Genomic DNA, 22272 nt, shown 5'->3' with positions numbered 1-22272 from the left:
ACGGAGCCGCAGCATGACCGTGAAGTCGGGTGAAGTTCACCCGAGTTCATTCTGACAGTGCGGCTCTGTCTGTGTCTGCTGTCATCTGCCATTCAGCTCTGCTACATGGCTGTCTGTGGCTGCTGTTAGCGGCCATGTAGCAGAGCTGAATGGCAGATGACATAGTAAAAACGCATCCCTACACAGTACACACGCTTGTCAAGTCAATAAATAAAAAAAAAAAGGGTGTCCAATGCATACGTCACGGAACACATGATCTAAAGGATCGCACACAAAATTGATCAATTTAACATAGGCTACTAACGCACGTGTGACAGCAAATGAACGACCTATGTGCAATCTCATTAGATCGCATATGCGACCTGGGCGTGTCACATCGCATACGAGATCGCATCCCTAATTGTAAGGTGTAAAGCTGGCTTTAGAATGATCCCAACCGGACCTAAGTGGACAGGTAGGTAATATAACCAAAATATTGGTATTTATATCACTATACCAATCAAACTAGATCAAGATGTCATATACGTCAATGAACCATAGTCTCTATTTAAACAAAATCTTACACCACACACTCAAAACTTTCATGTTAGTCAAGTCAGGTCCACAATGGTGTCTCTAAATATAACAGTCAATCGACACATCTTGCCAAGATGGTCCAGTGGTTAGTGTGGCATTTAGTGAGTGATAACCACCCGGTAGTAATTAAGTTCACCTCTGGTGTCTATAAATACTCACAATGCTTCCATATCAAAACATGATAGAGTGATGGCTAACCTGTGGCACTCCAGCTGTTGCAAAACTACAATTCCCATCACGTCTTCACAGCCAAAGCTTTTGCTTTGAATGGCCAGGCATGATGGGAATTGTAGTTTTACAACAGCTGGAGTGCCACAGGTTCGCCATCACTGTAAAGAAATAGAGTAACCCAAGACATAAAAAAACACCCAAAATAGTAATCGACAGTTGGGTCTATGTCCCTACATTAGCGAATTGATACACATGGCACTTCTGGGGTGGTGCTCAAGTAGCGTCCAAAACCATCTCAAATAGATGTAGAAACTTGGTACTCAAGATAAATGTGAATAGTGGTCTTTTATTGAGAAGAACTTGTAGGACCAGCACAAGCACAGACGTTTCGGTCATAGACCTTCATCAGTGTGCGTGCAAAGGATCCTCAGAAAGTATAGGAACTTGGCAACTGGCGTAATCAGGTATGACGCGGTGTCCACCGCGGTCTATGTGGCTCAAAGACCTTCATCAGTGTGCGTGCAGTGACTGTCCTCAGAAAGTATAGCAACTTGGTAACTGGCGTAGCCAGGTATGACGTGGTGTCCACCACTGTCTATGTGGCATCACATAGATAGCGGTGGACACCACGTCATACCTGACTACGGCAGTTGTCAAGTTGCTATACCTTCTGAGGACCCCCTGAACGTACACTGATAAAGGTCTTTGACCGAAACGTCTGTGCTTGTGCTGGTCCTACAAGTTCTTCTCAATAAAAGAACACTGTTCACATTTATCTTGAGTGCCAAGTTTCTACATCTATACCCCTACATTAGGCTGCTACCAGATTAGGAGGCCAAAACATGGTGACAGATTCCCTTTAATGAAAACAGCCTGTGACCACACAAAGGGGACATTTCTCCTTGGCATTATTTCCATTGGACTGACCCAACCGTACAACTTCTAGCAGCTCCCAGTATGGTAACTCCGCAGTGTCAGCCAACCTAACTAAAGGTACCGTCACACTAAGCGACGCTCCAGCAATCCCATCAGCAACCTGACCTGGCAGGGATCGCTGGAGCGTCGCTACATGGGTTGCTGGTGAGCTGTCACACAGACAGATCTCACCAGCCCCCAGCCAGCAGCGACGCGTGGAAGTGATGCTGCAGGTAACCAACCCGATATTTACCTTGGTTACCAGCGTACACCGCTTAGCGCTGGCTCCCTGCACTCCTAGCCAGAGTACACATCGGGTTAATTACCCGATGTGTAGTCTGGCTATGTGTGCAGGGAGCCGGCACTGATAGCGTGAGCACGGCGGACGCTGGTAACGAAGGTGAATATCGGGTAACCAAGGAAAGGGCTTCTTGGTTACCCGATATTTACATTGGTTACCAGTGTCCGCAGAAGCCGGCTCCCTGCTCACTGCACATTTAGTTGTTGCTGTCTCGCTGTCACACACAGCGATGTGTGCTTCACAGCAGGAGAGCAACAACTAAAAAATGGTCCAGGACATTCAGCAACAACCAGCGACCTCACAGCAGGGGCCAGGTTGTTGCTGGATGTCACACACAGCAACATCGCTAGCAACGTCGCTGCTACGTCACAAAAGTCGTGCCTCAGCAGCGATGTTGCTAGCGATGTTGCTTAGTGAGATGTGGCCTTAAGCTTAGTTTATATGGCTTTTACACCCAGTATGACCCTCCTCATGATATTATTTTATCTAACGTATACAGTATATTATAATATAAAAGAGATGCTTAAAAAAACCCAAAACACATAAAAAATGTAAGAGGAGAGCATATAGGTCATCTTGCCAGCAGCATTGAGCTTGGGCTTTATAAATTTATGGTTAGTTTAATATTAACCTTATGTTTGGAGTTTGCCTACATATTTGGAATCCTGATTAAATACTTAGGGTCAATTTTGTAAGTTTAGTCTCACTTGCTACAAAAGAAAATAGAGACATCCCATGGGCTGGAGGAATTGGCAGCAAGTGAATGTTTGTATAGGTAGTGTAAATTACAGTATCCAGAGCATCCGTATCCATAGACTCTAGTAAAAGTTAAAGGGGTTTCCAACATCTTGAAAAATCCAGCATGAACTGCATATGGGAAATATTACAAATAGCCACATCCGAACCTGTTCCATTCCTGGAAGCTGCTGTGTCTTTTTGTGGTTCCCAGCAGGTCTTGGTTTAGCAGGAAACAGTGGTGGTTTCCAATATTCAGTACTGGATATGGCCGCTAAACATTATTTGCCAGGGTAGCAAACATGGACAGATGAGAAGGACAAACATACATATTTGGACCCATTGCTTTCCAAAAGGTTATCATGGGCTATCTCTAAAAATGTATGAGCATTGAAATTCATTAATCTAGTCTTTGCATCCACTACATAGTAAGACACTGATTTTAAGGGCAAGTGCGCTACCTTATATAATAGAGCTGTCACGTGTACAGTGTAAGGACAGGCTCAGGATCAGAGTTCTCTATTACCATCTGAGACCATGCACTTTTAAACGTTGCTTTTTTCCTTTGGGCATTTTAGGGTTAATCCCTTTCCTATTGCAGCAGCAGACTTGATCAGCTGTCTTCAGTCAAACACTTCCAGGCTGAATTTAATCCCTGTGCTTCCTGGAGTGGTTGCTGGTTATTCACCTCAGTTTGGAGCTAGCCCAGGAGCAGAGAGGACATGCTTGTTGCGGTCTGCTGTGGTTTGTCGATTGTTGTCTGTTTTTGTTCTTACCTCCTTTCCCTTGTTACCCCTACCCTTATACCTTTGGTTGCTACTTGGTGTAGGTTTTAGGTGTGCATGAGGTTATATTTTACCCCCGTCTGTTTTTCATAATTGGGGGAGTTTTTGGGATTTCTGTCCTGGTCGGTCCCCTGGGTGGTGTGGGTAGTGGGGACTTTGTCATCAGGGCCAGGACAGGAGGCAGGGCATGGTCAGGGGCCCAGACCTCTCTACTTTTAAGGGTACCTCTGGGCATGAGGGAGAGCTCAGGGACCCCGTCTTAGCGTCTGCATAGGGTTCCTTGTGTCCCCTGGCCATCTGTTACACACCCGTCTCTGACAAGAGCCTTATGAAGTTACACTTGTAATACATAACATCTTTTGAGATGCACACTCAAAATATATTAAATGTGAGCACTACAAAAGTTTTGGAGACCAATAATAAATAAAAGAAAGGCAATACATATTACATTGTGTACACATACAAAAAATATGAAGTTTCATTTACAAAATATAAATAATTTCACATGTAAAGCACCATGGAATAAATGGTGCAATAATATTAATAATAATAATAATAATAAAAAATGTGTCACAATGTGACTACAAGTGTCGCACCAGGTACAAGAGGTCTCCTGGTGAACGGCGCAACAAAGCGGGAACATCTGGGTAGTTACGTTGGGGGGAAGGGAAGACCCCCCCAGCCGATAATGCAACACAAACGGTACACAACACAACGGTAGATCCTTAACCTAGGGAGAAGGGAGAAGGGTCACCCCCCTGACACTCATCTGAGGCTGATCGCTGTCCTCCCTAATGTCCCTAGATGGATCCTGCCCCAATGTGCTGATCCCATGCCTAGGCCCTCGCATGCCCTGAACTCTCCCTGACTAGTGAAGGCCAGTAAGACGCTAGTCTTGCCACCACAATAAGACAACTCGAGATAGATATACAACGAAACGAAGCGGCTGATTGGTATTGTATGCTGTTATTTAGTCTTACATCTACTAGTACACCCAGATCCTTCTTTATAAGTGACTCTCCTAGTTTTCTACTTCCTAGAATATATGATGCTCCATCCTTGAAAAGCATGAATAGAACATATACCTGAAATATGGACTGAAGCCTTGGTATTATGTTTGTAAATGACAAAAAAAGTAAGTATATTGTGTGAAGTTACTTACACTTGTGAAATTCTGTACAATGATAAGTCTGCATTATAAAACACAGAATCTGGTAGAAAATGGGAATAGCTCTCCTTGGACTTCATTGACCTTGGCTTTATAACACATACTAAATATTTCCACGGTATTAATCAGAACTGAGTGCTTTCCAAATCCTAAGTGATATTCTCTGTGAACTTCCTGAAATAAATGTGTGTGCTGGAAAATATCATGTCCATTTATCTAGTGTTCTTTACAGGGTGTACATCTGATCGAGAATGGAAAACATCCAGGTCTACAACACAAAGAATAGGAAACTCCAAAACATGGAACAAGTTGCTGAAAGCTAATGAGATGCCCATTTTCCCATTCCAAGCATGGACAATCTGGCAGAATGGGCCCGTTGATGCTACATGAAGAGGCGGTTAAACACTTTTGGCACCAGGAACAATTAGGTTGTTGGAATAAACAAACCCATGTTAAATTTTGCTACTGGAAGACATCTCTGCTGGTGACTTCCCCCTTTACAATTTGGCAGAAATCAATGTTTTTTATCATCAAACATTTTAAGGCGATGGACCCGAGCACCCCAATGCTTGATCGAGTATCAAGAAATGACGAGCACGTTCACCCAACATTAATCAATAGCCTATCATTAGACTAAAGAATGAATGTGTAATGCTCCTAGGAGCCCCACTAACTAATCAACAGTATGAAGGGGTCCTAGTGCTCAGTTCACGCATCCACTGTGGTTCACCCATTCTGTTGATTACTCAACCAACATTGGTTCTTAGGTTATGTTACCCTAATAGAGGAGATGATACTATCGGACATATTTTTGATTATTTGATTCAGTATTTTCATATAATAAGCGGTTTAAACGTGGGCACAAAACGTGTCATTCCTGCTTCTATCGCCCACACACAGTGATTGATAGGTTAATATATAAACACAGAAGGGACAGCTATTAGATAACCCATAAATATTATATTCTTATAGAGGACCTTTCACTGGGTAAACAGAGCACTTCCTCCAATTGATGCTAATCCACTGATTCTAGAAGCTTTTTCTTTTCTGTGCCCCTCTGTTACGAAGTTATGCCCGCTAGTCTCAAAAATTCATATTTTCCATTCAACTAATTGGGTGAATACTCCAGATGCTCCTGATGGGCGTGGCCATGTTTTAATTGGCCAATGTCAGAGGAGAAAGTGCAAACACCCACAAAGTAGTAGGAATATGCCAAATTCAAATTGGTTAAAGAGAACAAAAGTACCATTATTCTCAGAGGTTCATAACTTTGGAATGGAGGAGCACAGAAGTAAAAAAAAACTGTCCCAGAAATGGAGGAGGTACACAGTTCATAGAGTAACCATCATTTTAATTTTTATTTAATAAATTAAACATACACATGAAAATTAGCAGCTTTGTAATGTATCTTATCAGAGAAATCTGCTTTTTTTTTCTCTGCCAGAATTGATCAGTCATTATTAAAATTCTTAATTTTCAGGTAAAATCTGTATTCAGGGAAGACTTTCCCATTTCTGAGATAGGAGATGGCAGCTGTTACTGAGGAGATTCTATGATAGGAGGAGGGAGAGGCTATAGGCACACAAGGAGGAGCTAGATTCAGAGGGGGCGCTAGAGGCAGAGAAAGAAGCTACAGGCAGAGAGAAGAGCTAGAGGCAGAAGGAGGGGCTAGAGGCAGAAGGAGGGGCTAGAGGCAGAAGGAGGGGCTAGAGGCAGAGAGAGGAACTACAGCATTTCATACTTCAAACAAATAGCCACATGGTCATAGCTTGGAGTCTCATGTGGGTCACACCGGATAGGGCATGATTGAAACCTCCCAGTGTGGCCCCGAGACGGCACACTCCAACAAACATGTAATAAACAAGAGCACTAGGAGTACTGATGCAAATAGTATAAATTTTATTTTAATTAATAAATAACAGGTAGAAAAATAGTAGGACGTTTGTAAGCACGGGTTAGGGAAATAAAAGTCTGGATCCCATGGACCACAATAAGAAATTCAGTGATAGGTAGGTATAATAAGATTTAAGCTCAAGCCACTCACAAAATAGCATAAATGAGGATTAAACCGAATCCTATGGAATCACACATGAGCTTCACTGATCAAGTTATAATGTAGTATATTATTTTACCCATTCATGGTAGTAGTGCAGGGGAGCCAGGTCCAGAGGACTAGGTCACCAGGAGTCTGAGTCACATGGGCCACGACCATGAACTAAGTGGTTCGTGTATATGTATAATAACAACGTGATGCCCGTATGGATACACAGGAGTATGATGTTTAAGTTGTCTGATTAAAGACAGGTATGAAAAAAGGGGGGAGGCTTGAGCTTACATTGGTATCAGTGGAAAAAGGGCTAAGTATAAACAATTTCACATAGTGAGGCAGTAATTAGTAGCAGTTCTATAGCCCAAATCCACAGTATAGCATGATGCTTACCTAATCAATGGTGGTACAGGGGAACCAGGTCAGCCCAGGGGGAATTAGCATTTTATACTTACTGAGACTTGGTGTCATGGTGGCACACTACTTCCGGGTCGCGCATTTACTTCCTGTACTGTGCATCGTATATACACAGCTTTCCATGTTTTCCCCGCCCACCGGATGTCCTCTTATCTGTGATTGGTTGCAGGCACACGCACCCCCAGCCTGTGACAATATCTGCCTGTCGTGCAGTCATCGCGGCTCAGTCATTGTCTGCACAGCCAGCGGTCGTGCTCTATGGCAGCTGGCTGTGTTATGTAGCAGAGCTGAAGCGGCGTGGGACCTCGTGTGGATTACGCCAGACCTGCAGGGTGTTGGGGGTTAATAAGAGGTGAAGAAGGGTGTGTGTTTTGTACTTCCTTCCAAACAAAGGATTTTTCTCTGTATCTGTGTTTATTTACTTTCATTTACAGGTTAGTGTGATGCAGGCATCTCATAGACGCCTGTGCCATTACTAACCTTAGGTTTAGTAGCAGCTGTGCGCTGCTATTAACCCCTTATTACTCCGAATGCCACCGCTCCAGGACAATCAAGATGAGCTGGTATTGCACCGGGATTGTCACATCTAATAGATGCGGCAATACTGGGTGGCTGCGGGCTGAGACTACCAGCCCCCAGCCAGCATTATGATGGCTAGGGATGAAAATTAGGGGGACCACACGTCATTTTTTTAAAATGTATTTAAATAATAATTAAAAAAAGCCACATCACCGACACAGCTGCGCACACTTCTGACAGGAACGTACATGTGTTTCTGAAAGACATGCACGTTCACCATACTGACTCGCAGACGTTTGCACTGCTTTCCCCGCCCACCAGCCGTCCTGACGCCTATGATTGGTTGCAGTCAGAAGACACGCTGCCTCTCAGGGTGGGGGCGCATCTAGCTGCAACAAATTACACGCGCTGGTGGGCGGGCAAAACAATGAATATTGAATTGTCGGCTCTGGAAGGGAAAAGTGTGACCAGGAAGGAGTGTGCTGCCATGACACAGCCTTGGGTTAATATACCGCGTGTGCTTCTACCCCCCCCTATCCCCTCCACAAATGTTTTTAATCTCCGGATTCTGGTCCCCATAGACTTATCTGGGCACTGGAATCTGGAGCGGATCTGGATTTTTTTTTTCAATCCGGCAGGGATCTGCCGATCCCGGATTTTCGCGGATTCGATCAACTCTAATAATGACTGATCAATTCTGGCAGAGAAAAAAAGCAGATTTGTCTGACAAGAGATATTACAAAGGTGCGTATTTGCATGTAAACTATTGATTTCTGAAATAAAAATTAAAACAACAATTACACTTTAAATGAAGGAGTCCAGTGAACTTTCCTCATAAAGGAGAACTTACCACTAGGTCAAAAGTGGCCATTTTTTTCCTTTTTTTTTTATTCTGGTTGCCCCCCAAGTATCATGTTTTTTTTTGTTAAATTCACTATATGTTTCCAGAGATCAGAGTCTTTTTGTTTAATGCTCCCAATATTTTTTTATGGCCTTTACAAAAGGGACCGTTCCTCACAGGATCCTCTGGGGGCGTATCTTAGGCTGTTTTGTATAATTACTCTGTGCGCCCTCTTGTAAAGACTATGACAAGTAGTATACGAGCAGCACTAAATAAAAAGGACTTACATATAGTTACTAAGGTTGAAAAAAGACCTAGGTCTATGCAGTTCAACCTTCCTCCACCAGTTCTACATTTGGTCACAAGTCATTTATAACCAACAATGTTGTGTGTACTGAGGAAATCATCCAGCCCTTTTTTGAAAGCTGTTATAGTGTCGGCCATTACTACCTCTTGTGGTAGGGCATTCCACAGTCTGACTGCTCTAACTGTAAAGAACCCTTTCCTATTTAGCTGTTGGAATCGCTTTTCTTCCACTCGCAGTGAATGCCCCTGGTCCTTAGTATTGTCTTCGGAAGAAATAAGTCATGTGCCAGTCCTTTATATTGACCACACATGTATTTATACATATAAATGAGATCTCCTCTGAGACATCTTTTTTTCTAAGCTAAACATATCTAACTTTTTCAACCTTTCATCATATCGGAGGCCTCCATTCCTTGTAGTAGTCTAGTTGCCCGCCTTTGAACTGACTCTAACTTCTGAATGTCCTTTTTAAAATTTATTTAAATATAAATATACCGCTGAACGTGGTACTGACATCATTCACCTAACTAACATGAGTGCCATCTTTTTCGAACGTTTTGTGAACTCCTTACAACCTAAGCTCCAAACATTGGAAGGTGGAACAGTTGCTTCTATTGCTTTATATTGTTCTATGACAGCACAGGCTGTTCTTTTACATTTTGTACTTTGAGGTCACCATATCATTTAATCAATCAGAGATCAATCTAAGAAAATGCACTTTACAAGACTGCATTGTTTGCAGATTACTCAGCCGTAGTATGTACACTGTAGTAATCAGATCTAAGAACACAAGACACCAGTCTTGTGAGTGTGCTTTCCTGCAAGTAGTAATTCACTGAACAAGAGCTGGGGCTGGAGCGAGGTGAACTCTACACATTAGTAAGGAATGAAGATGAATATAGTAAACTATATTGCATCGTAAATGGGTTTTATCAGGTTTGAAAGTTATATCTGGTGGACACTAAGGGGTACTTCTCATATAGCGAGATCGCTAGCAAGATCGCTGCTGAGTCACGGTTTTTGTGACGTACCAGTGACCTCATCAGCGATCTCGCTGTGTGTGACACTAAGCAGCGACCTGGCCCCTGCTGTGAAATTGCTGATCGGTACACACAGTGCTGGTTCATTTTTTGCTCGTTACTCTCCCGCTGTGAAGCACACATCGCTGTATTTGACAGCGAGAGAGCAACGATCTGAATGTGCACGGAGCAGGGAGCCGGTCTCTGGAAGCTGCGGACGCTGGTAACCAAGGTACATATCAGGTAACTAAGCGGAGCGTTTTGCTTGGTTACCCGATATTTACCTTGGTTACTAGCGTACGCCGCTCTCAGGCTGCCAGTGCTGGCTCACTGCACACGTAGCCAGAGTACACATCAGGTAACTAAGCGAAGCGCTTTGCTTAGTAATCCGATGTGTACCCTGGCTACGTGTGCAGAGAGCCAGCGCTAAGCGGTGTGCGCTGGTAACCAGGATAAATATCGGATAACCAAGCAAAGAATTTTGCTTAGTTACCCGATATTTACCTTGGTTACCAAGCGCAGCATCGTTTCCACGAGTCGCTGCGGGCTGGTGGCTGCTCCCTGGTCGCTGGTGAGATCTGGATGATTGACAGCTCACCAGCGACCATGTAGCGACGCACCAGCGTCATATCGTGGTCGGAATTGCTGGTACATCGTTTAGTGAGACGGTACCCTTACAGAAGAGGCCCCTGTGCAAGAACCTTGGGGTTTTTTTTAAGTCCAATAGTTCATTATAATGCACAATTCCACCTGCGTTTTAGGAGGCAGTGGCCCCCTTACCCCTTGTGCGACTATACAGGTTGTACCAATGATATGTCCGCCCCTGCCCCATCCTGATCACTGAGATCACTGTCCAACCGCTGAGACCATCATTGATCCTAAGAATAGTTCTTTGAGGAATCCAGCCTTAAAGGGAACCTGTCACCATGAAAATCCAGTCCAATCTGCTGGCACCATGTTATAAAGCAGGATGAGTGGAGTACAATTAGATATAATTTTGTGAGAAAAGATTCAACATAAAGTGTGCATTAATCATTCCAACTTCTTTTCTTCTTGAGAGTTTCAGTCCAGTGTTCGGTCCTATCAGTGATTGACAGATTATTTTTGTATAAGTGTGTATAAAGAAAGACCTGTCAATCACTGTTAGGACTGCCCACTGGACTGAAAATCCCAGAAAGAACAGAGGATTAAATGATTAATACACAGGTTATACTGAATATTATCTCACAACACTATATACTCCTCTCCCCTATTATATAATATGGGGCTTTCCGATTAGACTGCATTTTCATGGTGACAGGTTTCCTTTAAAGGAGTACAGGTTGAATATGTTTACCCCTCCTTCCATTCTCTCTGCACTATACGCAGCTATCTCCAACAGTCCTATTAAGAATGAATTTAGTGGAGATGTGAACGCTTCATGTCTGATCTGCTCTGACAAGACTCTTCAGAGTCCTGTTTTAGAAATTATTGGGGGTCCCAACAGTTGTACCCCCAGCAATAGACACAGGACAACTTCGAAAGTTGGCACAACCAACAGCACTGTAAAATGTTGACCCAAAACATTTTTATCTCTCCATCAAGCAAGGGCTTGTTATCTGCAGGACATCTTGCAGTATTCATAGTTATTATTTTGGGATACATATACGGTAACTTTCTAATCAATTTCTGTTCTAGTTTTATTGATATTCTTTTTTTGCTATTCGCAAAGCAGGGTCAATACCAATAACTTTTTATAGCACAGGTTGTATGAAATGTGACAGTACCATAAATGTTTTTTTTGTCTGTCTATAGCAGATCTGAAGGCTTTTTCTCGGGCCTTTAACCTATAGGTTAGCACACTAAGCTCCCTCTATCTAGTAAGTGCTGCATCGAAGGGGTTAGACAACCTAGTCTGATCCCACACACTTTTTATAGGTATTTTTTAATGTCCATACCAGATTTGAACTTTTGTCAGGCCTCTTGACCCATGGGCTCGCAGACTAAGCTCCCTCAGATGCCATGGTCAGTAGTAACTGCTGCATCTAAGGGGGTTAAATGACCTAGTCTGATCCTACACTTTTTATATAGTTTTGTCCATAGCAGATTTGAAGGCATTTGTCAGGCCTCTGAGCCGTGGGCTGGAAGACTAAGCTTCACTCTGTTCTGTAAACTCCTCAGATGCCATGGTTAATAGTAACTGCTGCATCCAAAAGGGGTTAAACGACCTAGTCTGATCCCACACATTTTGTATAGGGGTTTTGTAGCCTGTTCAGAGCAGATTTGAAGACTTTTGTCAAGCCTCTGCCCCAAGGGCTAGCAGAGCATGCCCACTGCCCACTCTATCTGGTAAACCCCTTAGATGCTATGGTTACAAATGACTGCTGCATCTAAAGGGGGTTAAACAAACTAACTCTGATTCTGGCTTTTTCAGCAGGTTGTAAACCACATGTTACTACTTATAGCCTTTGTTGATGGTCCAAACTTATCTCATGATGTCTGTATATTTAATTAAGAAAAGAGAAAATCGATTTGCAGTATAGCATACAGGATTTTTCCCCCAAGATTATATATAAAATCTCTATATGCTTCCATATTACAATACAATATGTCCTTAAAGAAGTTAAATTAATGAACACTAGCACTCAAGAGACTCCTTTTTTTCAACAGTTATGACGTATTAAGGTGTATCCAAAACCTTTCCCCATTAGTACTAAACAAAAAAACCTGCGGCAAATTTTTACTTAAAGTGTAGGGCCAACCACAAGGATGTAAAAAAGCGTTGGACCCATACCTACTCCAAAAGACATAAGAAAAAGGAGGAACAACAGAGTTTTAAGGTATAAAAATTAAAATACAATTTTATTATGACGTATTTTTTTAAAAGGATTACATAACAAAGTGCAATTTAAACATGACACGTCATTTGATTACTATATAAATTAATTATACAGGTGTAGAAGTACAGTGGGTGGGCAAAGATTAGTGGATGGATATACACCCTATCCGGGCACAACCCGTATTAGAGAAGTCCCCGGGTTAAAAACTTACCAGCATTGGATACCGGGAGGGGGTTGAAAGCAACAGGATTTACCTACGGCGCCAGTACACACAGCTTGCCGATGGAAGAGGAGCTCCGCGTGGAGGACCCGACGTACATTTTGCCAAGAATTATGATCGCTTACTCACCCATGAATAAGCGACCATAATTCTTTGCGAAACATACGTCAGGTCCTCCACGCGGGGCTCCTCTTCCATCGGCAAGCTGTGTGTACTGGCGCCGTAGGTAAATCCTGTTGCTTCCAACCCACTCCCGGTATCCAATGCTGGTAACTTTTTAACCCGGGGATTTCTCTGATATGGGTTGTGCCAGGATAGGGTGTATATCCAGCCACTAATCTTTGCCACCCACTGTACTTCTACACCTGTATAATTAATTTATATAGTAATCAAATGACGTGTCATGTTTAAATTGTACTTTGTTATGTAATCCATTTAAAAAAAAAAAATACAAGTCATAATAAAATTGTATTTTAATTTCTATACCTTAAAACTCCATTGTTCCTCCTTTTCCTTTCCCCATTAGGTAGCGCGGTAGTTTGTATCTATTTAATGTCCTTACAGAGGTTGTATATTATGGGTCCATACAATGAGAGGGTTGTACGAAGTCATATTTTGGGTGTGAGCCCCGAGGCTTTGGCATGGCGTGCTATTGTTTCAAGGAGTTACACATTGTATATTATTCTCCTTTGGGAACACAGTACATAACTGCATTAATTATGCAATTCCATTGTTAAAACCGCTCACGTCATTAAATCCCAAGTGTGATCCAAGCCTACATAGTAAAAGGTAGACAATAAATGAAGACTTAGGGGTACTTTACATGCTGCAACATCGCTGCCGATATATTGTCGGGGTCACGTCGTTAGTGACGCACATCCGGCGCCGGTAGCGACATCGCAGTGTGTAACACTAATGAGCGACGATCAACCATAGCAAAATCGTTCCAAAACGGTGATCGTTGACTCGTTGTTCATTTCCTTAATATCGCTGCTGCCACCGGTACGATGTTGTTCGTCGTTCCTGCGGCATCACACATCGCTATGTGTGACACCGCGGGAGTGCCGAACATCTCTTTACCTGCGTCCACCGGCAATGCGGAAGGAAGGAGGTGGGCGGGATGTTATGTCCCGCTCATCTCTGCCCCTCCGCTTCTATTGGCCGGCCGCTAAGTGACGTCGCTATGACGCTGAACGCACCTCCCCATTGAAGGAGGGATTGTTTGGCGGTCACAGTGACGTCGCTGACCAGGTATGTGCGTGTGACACTGCCGTAGCGATAATGTTCGCTACGGCAGCGAGCACCAAATGTCGCATGAGCGACGGGGTCGGGTGCTATCAAGCTCGACATCGCTAGCAATCGTTGGCGATGTCGCAGAGTATAAAGTACCCCTAAGTCTCCTATCATTCACTTTTCACAGTCTGCATTCAGTTAGCAGAGCAGTCACTCCTACCGACAAAACATACTTGACTCATTTGCCGTCTTTTAGGACATTAATTTCTTTTTCCTCTTGCGGTTATTACAAAGTGCAATGTTTATCCTTTCATTTCCAATTCTGCGTATACTCGCTCCTTTCCCAGATCGCAAGTAAATACAAGTAATCAGTAGGAATTTCAGTGAAATACATAAAGCAGTCATCCTTATGACTTTAGCAGAAGATAAACGATTCCAGACATTGGATATGATCCACTTTCCCACACAGACTACAATGTTTTGTCATCCATATTGGGTAATAACACTGGGATTTTTTCCCGTCAGTTAACAGCCAATTTTTTTTTTCAGCTTCTGGCCTGTTCAAAGGCACATGCAATAAAACGAAGACAATTAGTCTTTATCTCCTATCATTTGGTAAGATAAATATTTAACTGAAGGCAACGATGACTTCTAAGATTTTCCATTTCAGCCTGATCTTGAAAAGCTGTGCGGAATTGACATGTGGGCGTCTCAGCTTTACTTTTTAATGATCTTTCAGCCTTGCCTCCTTTTACGTAAAGTATATTTCCACCAGTATAAAGAAGGATCTAGAAAACGAGCTTCACCTAGAGATGACCACGTTTATGTTTGCAATTTTAGACTATTTTCAGCCCTCCCCAAGTCCCACCCAGGAGGACATCCCATAAGTGTGGGCAAACCCAATCCTTCTCAGGGGAAACCATAAATTTGTCAGAACTATTTACCCCTCAAATTGGAAAAGCCTGGAATGCTGGAACGTATATGAATTTCATCTAAAGCCCTGTGCGCACGCTGCATTTTTTTGTTGCCCTAAACTGCATGCATTTCCTTCCCCAGCAAAGTCTACGAGAATTCAGAAAGGCTGTGCGCACGTTGCTTCTTTTTTGCCTGCAGTTTTTGCTCAAGAAAAAAGAAGCAGCATTTCACTTCTTTTTGTATTTTGTCCCTGTGTTTTGGAGGACTGGCAGATCAATCCCCCGTTGATTGATCCACCGGAATCTGGTTAGATGCTGATCCCCATATAAAGTCAATAAAGACCAGAATCCGTTGTAAAGGGGTAGGAGCAAGCGCTTCATACTTACCGAGTCACCGGCACCGCTGTCACTTTCGTCTTCCTGGGCCACTCATTAGGCTCATACATATTCCCTGCGTCTCCCGCCCACTGGTGGCTGTGATTGGTTGCAGTCAGATGCACCGCCACTCTGAATGACAGCTGTCTCACTTCATCCAATCACTGATGCGGTGGGTGGGTCTATATTGTAAAATAAATAAAGGCTATGTGCACACACTGCAGTTTTGTTTCTTCAGCAAAAAGCACACTCTTTGGCAGAAAAAGGCAACCTCTGGCTGAAAAACGCAAAAAAGGCATGCGTTTTTGCCCCATTTCGGTGCATTTTCAGTGTGTTTTTGGACTTATGATGCGTGTGTTTTTTGCCCATGCGTTTTTTCACTATACTGTATTTTCACTATATTCAATGCAAAAACACAGGTTAGAAACGCAGAAAGGCTATTCTGCAACAATTAGTATGCTGAAAGGAGTCACACTGTGACCAAGTGGTGTCTCCCAGCTCAAGGATGGCACCAGGAACAAAGTCCAAAGTCCAAGATGTCGTTCACAGACTGCAAGAACATCGGTTCAAAGCAAATAACATGATTGTCTTATAAATCCCCTATAAAAGGGGCCACCTGGAGGCAGATTCCCTAAATGACCTTACTGTTTAGACTGGGTTTACGCCTTTGTGGTGTTTTCCATTTTTTCTGCTCCATCAAAGGAGCAAAGATAAGGACAATAACTATTTGGTAAAACACATTTATTTCATTGAATATTATTATGTCTTGTATTGATTATTATCATTATTATTTCAATTGTTTTTAGTTTTGATCTGTTTAGTCAGTTTTCTGTTTATTTTACAGGCAAAAAATAGAATTTTTATTTTTTTTGGCAAAAAAAGATGGAAACAACAAAAATGACATAACGTTTGTATCCCTTTCATTCTGATGGATCTGTTATGTGCAACTGCACATGCTCAGGAGGAAAGCAGCATTCTATAAAAGGGTAAAAGATAGAAAAAATGAAAGCAGAAGTTTTCATTGTTTTAGAGGGATTTCTCATGAAAACAGTAACGTATGTTTTTTTGTGTTCATATTTTTTTTCTTGCGACTTTCCAGTAGAAATAAAAAAATCGTTAGACAGTGATGAGACATGGTCCTAGTATGGTCACTGATGTACGGACAGGACGCAGGTCTTCAAAACAAACTCAACAGCTTCTTTTTATCACTCCGAGGCTACTCTGGGTCGTGGACCATCTTTCATGGCACAATTCATTATTTAATTTGCAAAGTTAATTCCATACTAGCTGTAGTATCCGGAGTTGCCCGGGATAGTAACGAAGTCTCTCTCTCTGACTCTCTCCCAGTCTCCTTCTCTTCCATTATCTCTCTATCCCACTCCCCCACTCTTCCACTCTCACTCCCTCTCCTTTCCCACTCTTAAGGCTGCTTTACACCAGACAATCTATCGTGCGATAGATTGTCGGGGTCACGGTTTTTGTGACGCACATCCGGCATCGCTGGCGATGCCGGCCTGTGTGACACCTCCTAGCGACGCAGTATCGCTCACAAATCGTAAGTTGGGTACTGCTCGCTAGGTTCCATAATATCGTTTAATTTAGTTGACCATCGTTTCCGTGGTAGCACACGCCGCTCCGTGTGACACCACGGGAACGATGAGCAGCTCACCTGCCTCCCGCGGCCGCCGCCGGCTCTATGTGGAAGGAAGGAGGTGGGCGGGATGTTTACGTCCCGCTCATCTCCGCCCCTCCGCTTCTATTGGCCGGCGGCCGTGTGACGTCGCTGTGACGACGAACGTCCCTCCCACTGCAGGAAGTGGACGTTCGCCGCCCACAGCGAGGTCGCACGAGAGGTAAGTATGTGTGATGGGGGTTACTAACTTTGTGAGACACGGGCAGCGATTTGCCCGTGACGCAAAAAGGACGGGGGCGGGTACGATCGATTGTGAAATCGCACAATCGGTCGTACCGTGTAAAGCAGGCTTTACTCTCTCTGCCACTCTCCCTCTCTCCCTTTGGCTGGAGTCACACTTGCGAGAGACTCGCGCAAGTCTGGCATCGCATCACCCGGCATGGCCACATGCTCTGCTGATAGAAGCGGGTCGGCTGCATGTATTTCTATGCTGCTGAGATGCTCCTGTCAGGAGAGTGTGCAGCCATGCCGGGTGATGTGATGCGAGACTTGCGCGAGTCTCTCGCAAGTGTGACTCCGGCCTTTGTCTCTCTCCCACTCTCCCTCTCTTCCACTCTGTCTCTCTCCCACACTCCCTCTCTCTGCCACTCCCCCTCTCTCCTACTCCCCCTCTCTCGCACTCTCCTTTCCCACTCTAACTCTCTCCGCCTCTCTCCCTCTCTCCCTATGTCTCTCTCCCACTCTCTCTCTCCCACTCTCCCTCTCTGTCTATATCCCGCACTCCCACTCTCACTCTCTGCCTCTCTCCCACCCTCCCTTTCTCCCACTCTCTCTCTCCCATGCTCCCTCTCTCTCCCACTCTCCCTCTCTTTCACTCTGTCTCTCTCTCACTCTCCCACTATCCCTCTCTTCCACTCTGTCTCTCTCCCACACTCCCTCTTTCTGCCACTCTCCCTCTCTCCTACTCTCCCTCTTTCCTACTCTCCTTTCCCACTCTTACTTTCTCTGCCACTCTCCCTCTCTCCCTATGTATCTCTCCCACTCTCTCTGTCTTTCTCCCACTCTCTCTCTGCCACTCTCCCTCTCTGTCTCTATCCCGCTCTCCCTTTCTCCCTCTCTCTTTCTCTCCCACTCTATTCCACTCTCTCTCCCATGCTCCCTCTCTCTCCCACTCTCCCTCTCTTTCACTCTGTCTCTCTCTCACTCTCCCACTCTCCCTCTCTTCCACTCTGTCTCTCTCCCACACTCCCTCTCTCTGCCACTCCCCCTCTCTCCTACTCTCCCTCTCTCCCACTCTCCTTTCCAACTCTTACTCTCTCTGCCACTCTCCCTCTCTCCCTATGTCTCTCTCCCACTCTCCCTCTCCCACACTTACTCTCTACCTCTCTCCCACTCTCACTACCATTAGATGTGTGATAAGTTGTACATGTTATATGTTTTGGGAATTTTTTTGTGTTTGTCATTTTGATCATGTTTTGGTGGTTTCCAGATGTTTTTGTCTGTTTCATAAAAGTTGTGGCAGAAATATATATAATTTACACCTCCCCCTTGAGCGATTTTATGTACATCTGACATATTTTAGGCAAACTTTGCATTATTTTTGAGAAAGAGGAACATTTTTGTGCCAAAAAGTTTAAAAACACAATAAACAGCATTTTGGATTTTGCACAAAATTCATGAATCGCAGGTGTCGTTTGGAAAAATTTGGTGAAAAACTCTAAACAAATAACGCAAGATGGTAGCTAAAGAGGAAAGCGTTTATTTTTACATTTAGTATACTGTCTTTATTTATAACAGGGAAAAGGGAAAGGGGAAACATAAAATGAGGTGTAGCAAGCATTGAAATTACTTATTTTACAATTTTTGTCATTTTTTAACAAACAATAGGCTTTAGATATATTTTTACATTTAGGACAGTCAGACTGTGGACTGTGGCTCTCATTTATATGTATAAATACATATGTGGTCAATATAAAGGACTGGCTCATGAGATATTCCTTCCAAAGAGAATACTAAGAACCAAGGGACCCTCACTGACAGTGGAAAAAAGACGATTTTGGCAGCTAAATAGGAAAGGGTTCTTTACAGTAAAGGGGGCTTTACACATTGCGACATCGCTAGTGATTGCTAGCGATGTCGAGCGCGATAGCACCCGCCCCCGTCGTACATGCGACATTTGGTGCTCACTGCCGTAGCGAACATTATCGATACGACAGCGTCACACGCACATACCTGTGCAGCAACGTCGCTGTGACCGCTGAACAATCCCTCCTTCAAGGGGGAGGGACGTTTGGCGTCACAGTGACGTCACCGCGACGTCACTAAGCGGCCGGCCAATAGAAGTGGAGGGGCGGAGATGAGCGGGACGTAACATCCTGCCCACCTCCTTCCTTCCGCATTGCCAGTGGACGCAGGTAAGGAGATGTTTGTCGTTCCTGCGATGTCACACATAGCGATGTGTGCTGCCGCAGGAACGACAAACAACATCGTACCTGTGGCAGCAGAGATATTAAGGAAATGAGCGACGTGTCAACAATCACTGTTTTTGAACGATTTTTCGATCGTTGATCGTCGCTCATAGGTTTTACACACTGCGATGTCGGTAACGGCACCGGATGTGCGTCACTAACGACGTGACCCTGACGATATATCGGCAGCGATGTCACAACGTGTAAAGCCCCCTTTAGAGCACTCAGATTGTGGAATGACCTACCACAAGAGGTAGTAATGGCAGACGCTATAACAGCTTTTCTAAAAGGGCTGGATGATTTCCTCAGTACACACAACATTGTCGGTTATAATTGATTTAGTGACAAAATGTATAATTGGTGGAGGAAGGTTGTACTAGATGGACCTAGGTCTTTTTTCAACCTATGTAACTATCTAAGTCAAATAAGTGAAGAATGACTTAAAAAGAAGTAAAAAATAAATCAGGCTTTTAGGGTTTAATGACAGGCTTGCTGACAGTTTCCAGCTGGCAGATTTGTGAGCGCAGCTCTGGAGCTCTGGTCTTTAGAGGGTGTTGCTCAGCATCAATACAACATAAGCAAAGTAAAGTATCCACAAAGTTGCACGACTTTTTCTGCAGATTCTATCTACAGATAACATGATAGTATAAATAGCAGAGTTCACCGACAGATGTAGCGAACGGCCACATGACCATGTATAATCTGTGGTTGTACATCTGCATGGAAACTTAATGAGTTTTACAGAGGATCCATAGTCTGAGACATTCATTTTCTATGTGCCCTGTACCGAGCAATCCTACAAGCGGCAGGAAATACAGAAAATATTACAACAGAAGAACTACGTAGTCATAGTCAACCATAAATCATCCTCATGACGCACAAAGGAAACGGTGACATTTTCAGCTCTGCTACATCTGCAAACAATAAGACGCTTTTTGTACAATTTTATACAATAACAGCATATTAGGGCATGCTGGGATTTGTAGTTCTCTAAGGTTAAATAAATATTAAACTATTGCCTCCTTGTTAGAAAGTCGTCTTGGGGTAATAAGTCGATTCCTGATGACACACAGTATTGGCATGCCTTTCAGACGCGACTACAACACCTATCGATTGATTGACATTGATGATGGAGCGATCCCTGTGAAGTGACAGGAGGGGGAACAATACCTTGGCAGCAGATCTGTTCCTGGTCTCATTTTGCTGGCGTTTCCCGGATTTCCGCAGCTCCGTGTGCCCCCCTATAATCCGTCTCCGAGCTTGTATATCCCAGTGATGCTGTATACAGCTGTGCTCTACATCATTGCCGCCCGAGCAGAGCTGTGACTGTTTCCACAATCCCACAAGCCCGGCCCATCCGTATTGAGGGACTGGGGCTAAAAACAGCTGGAATTCCATAAGTTCCTCAGCAGCTGCTTGTAGTAAGACACCAGTATTACTGTAAATGTGCAGCGCCGCTCCTCCAGTAATTATCCCTCATTTCTGTCTCGCTTAGTAAGAGAAGAACAGAAAGAATATGATTTCAGGACGTCACTAATAGAAATGTTCTGGTCTGTGAGACAAATGGAGAACGGGACGTCGCTTACTGGTAATGTAAAGAATAGGCTGCGGAGTTTAACCCCTTACAACCACAGACATGTTTTTTTTATATTTTGATGGATTTATTGAGAACCCAATGTGGACACTTTTTGCTGCTATTTCATTCCCACTGCTTTCCCAAGTATTTTTTTTTAATCCGCTACACTTTTTCTGGACTTTGCCAAAGGGGCGGTGCTCACATGCTTTTCATGTCTTTACGCTGCACTTCGCTAATGTGACGCCCTGGACTAGCCAGGTAGTCACAGTTAGACCCCCGCACAACACCTGTCCCCTAAAAAGGAGTCATCAGCCAACCACAAAAACCCTAGTCTCCTCCTTCAGTGCTAGAAAGACACACCAGGGGGTGGAGCCAGGCGGTTGGCCACACCCACCGAGGAGTTCAGAGGGCCTGAGGCAGGAAAATACAGTCAGTTTAGTCAGTGCAGATTAGTTGAGGAGTGAGGAGGTGAGGCCTGTGAGACAGGCCGGTGACAGTCTGACAGGTGTGAGGGTCGTAGCCCGAACACCTTGGCTAGGAGGCAAGCGGTGGCCTCAACCTGCAGGAGCCGGGAAGACGGTTCGGTGGAACCGCGGTGGACCGGGACAGGGTAGTGGCCCGCAGGTACCGACCCGAGGAACCAACTCGGAAACTGGAGCACACAGGGGCGTACTCAGACCCTGAAACGAGGTCCAAAATCCACTGGACTGAGTTAATTAACTGATTGCGGTCTGGACTATAGGTCCTTTCCCACCCAAGTCCCGACTGAAGACAACAGCCCAACGAGGGGGATAGAAAGCCACCGCACAGGCAGAGAGATCCCACAGGCCAGCGTCTGAGGGCAAACGGGCTCTCCCGACATACACAAAGCCGGCGAGCGGACTCCCGTCGCTGAAGCGTGGGCAGTCTACAGCTACGCAAAACGGTGCAGGAGAAAGGCAGATGTACCGCCCCGCGGCATCGGCTGCGGCCGCCGACCCGCTCGTGTGTCGGTGGCTCGAGCGCCTCCGGACCCGGGGGTCACGTCTCTCTGGAAGGATGTAGTGGCGGTACACGCAGGGGGTTTGGGGTGATAGTTTGGTAAAGTTTGTGACGCCACCCACGGGTTGTGGTGATCGTAGGATGGACACCACCGCTGTCGTTGACTAGGCTTCCCGGTGACGGTGTTATGCAGCTTGGTGTTAACCCCTCCGTGGGCAGGGGCGATGGTCCCGGGGGCCCGCGGGGAGGATGA

At 44.5% G+C, this 22272-nt stretch overlaps 2 protein-coding genes across 5 annotated transcripts in view; one reads left to right on the top strand and one right to left on the bottom strand.

Moving 5' to 3' along the window:
* STARD13 (StAR related lipid transfer domain containing 13) overlaps positions 1-22272 on the bottom strand; it is a 298193-nt gene that overhangs the window by 95247 nt on the left and 180674 nt on the right. The window contains exon 1 of one of the 4 annotated variants that reach the window (XM_075337337.1): positions 20633-20642. The exons of the other annotated variants lie outside the window; for them this stretch is intronic. The gene's annotated coding sequence lies outside the window, so the exon portion shown is untranslated. Of the gene's footprint in view, positions 1-20632; positions 20643-22272 lie in introns of those variants that run through there. 4 annotated transcript variants of the gene reach the window in all.
* The window catches only part of LOC142292425 (uncharacterized), a 102933-nt gene that overhangs the window by 8200 nt on the left and 72461 nt on the right, over positions 1-22272 (top strand). The gene's annotated exons all lie outside the window — the stretch shown is intronic.

The sequence above is a fragment of the Anomaloglossus baeobatrachus genome, chromosome 2, assembly GCF_048569485.1.
Source record: "Anomaloglossus baeobatrachus isolate aAnoBae1 chromosome 2, aAnoBae1.hap1, whole genome shotgun sequence".
Classification (NCBI taxonomy): Eukaryota; Metazoa; Chordata; class Amphibia; order Anura; family Aromobatidae; genus Anomaloglossus; species Anomaloglossus baeobatrachus.
The sequence above is the reverse complement of the archived record's forward strand: the minus strand, read 5'-3'. Positions and strand labels throughout refer to the sequence as shown.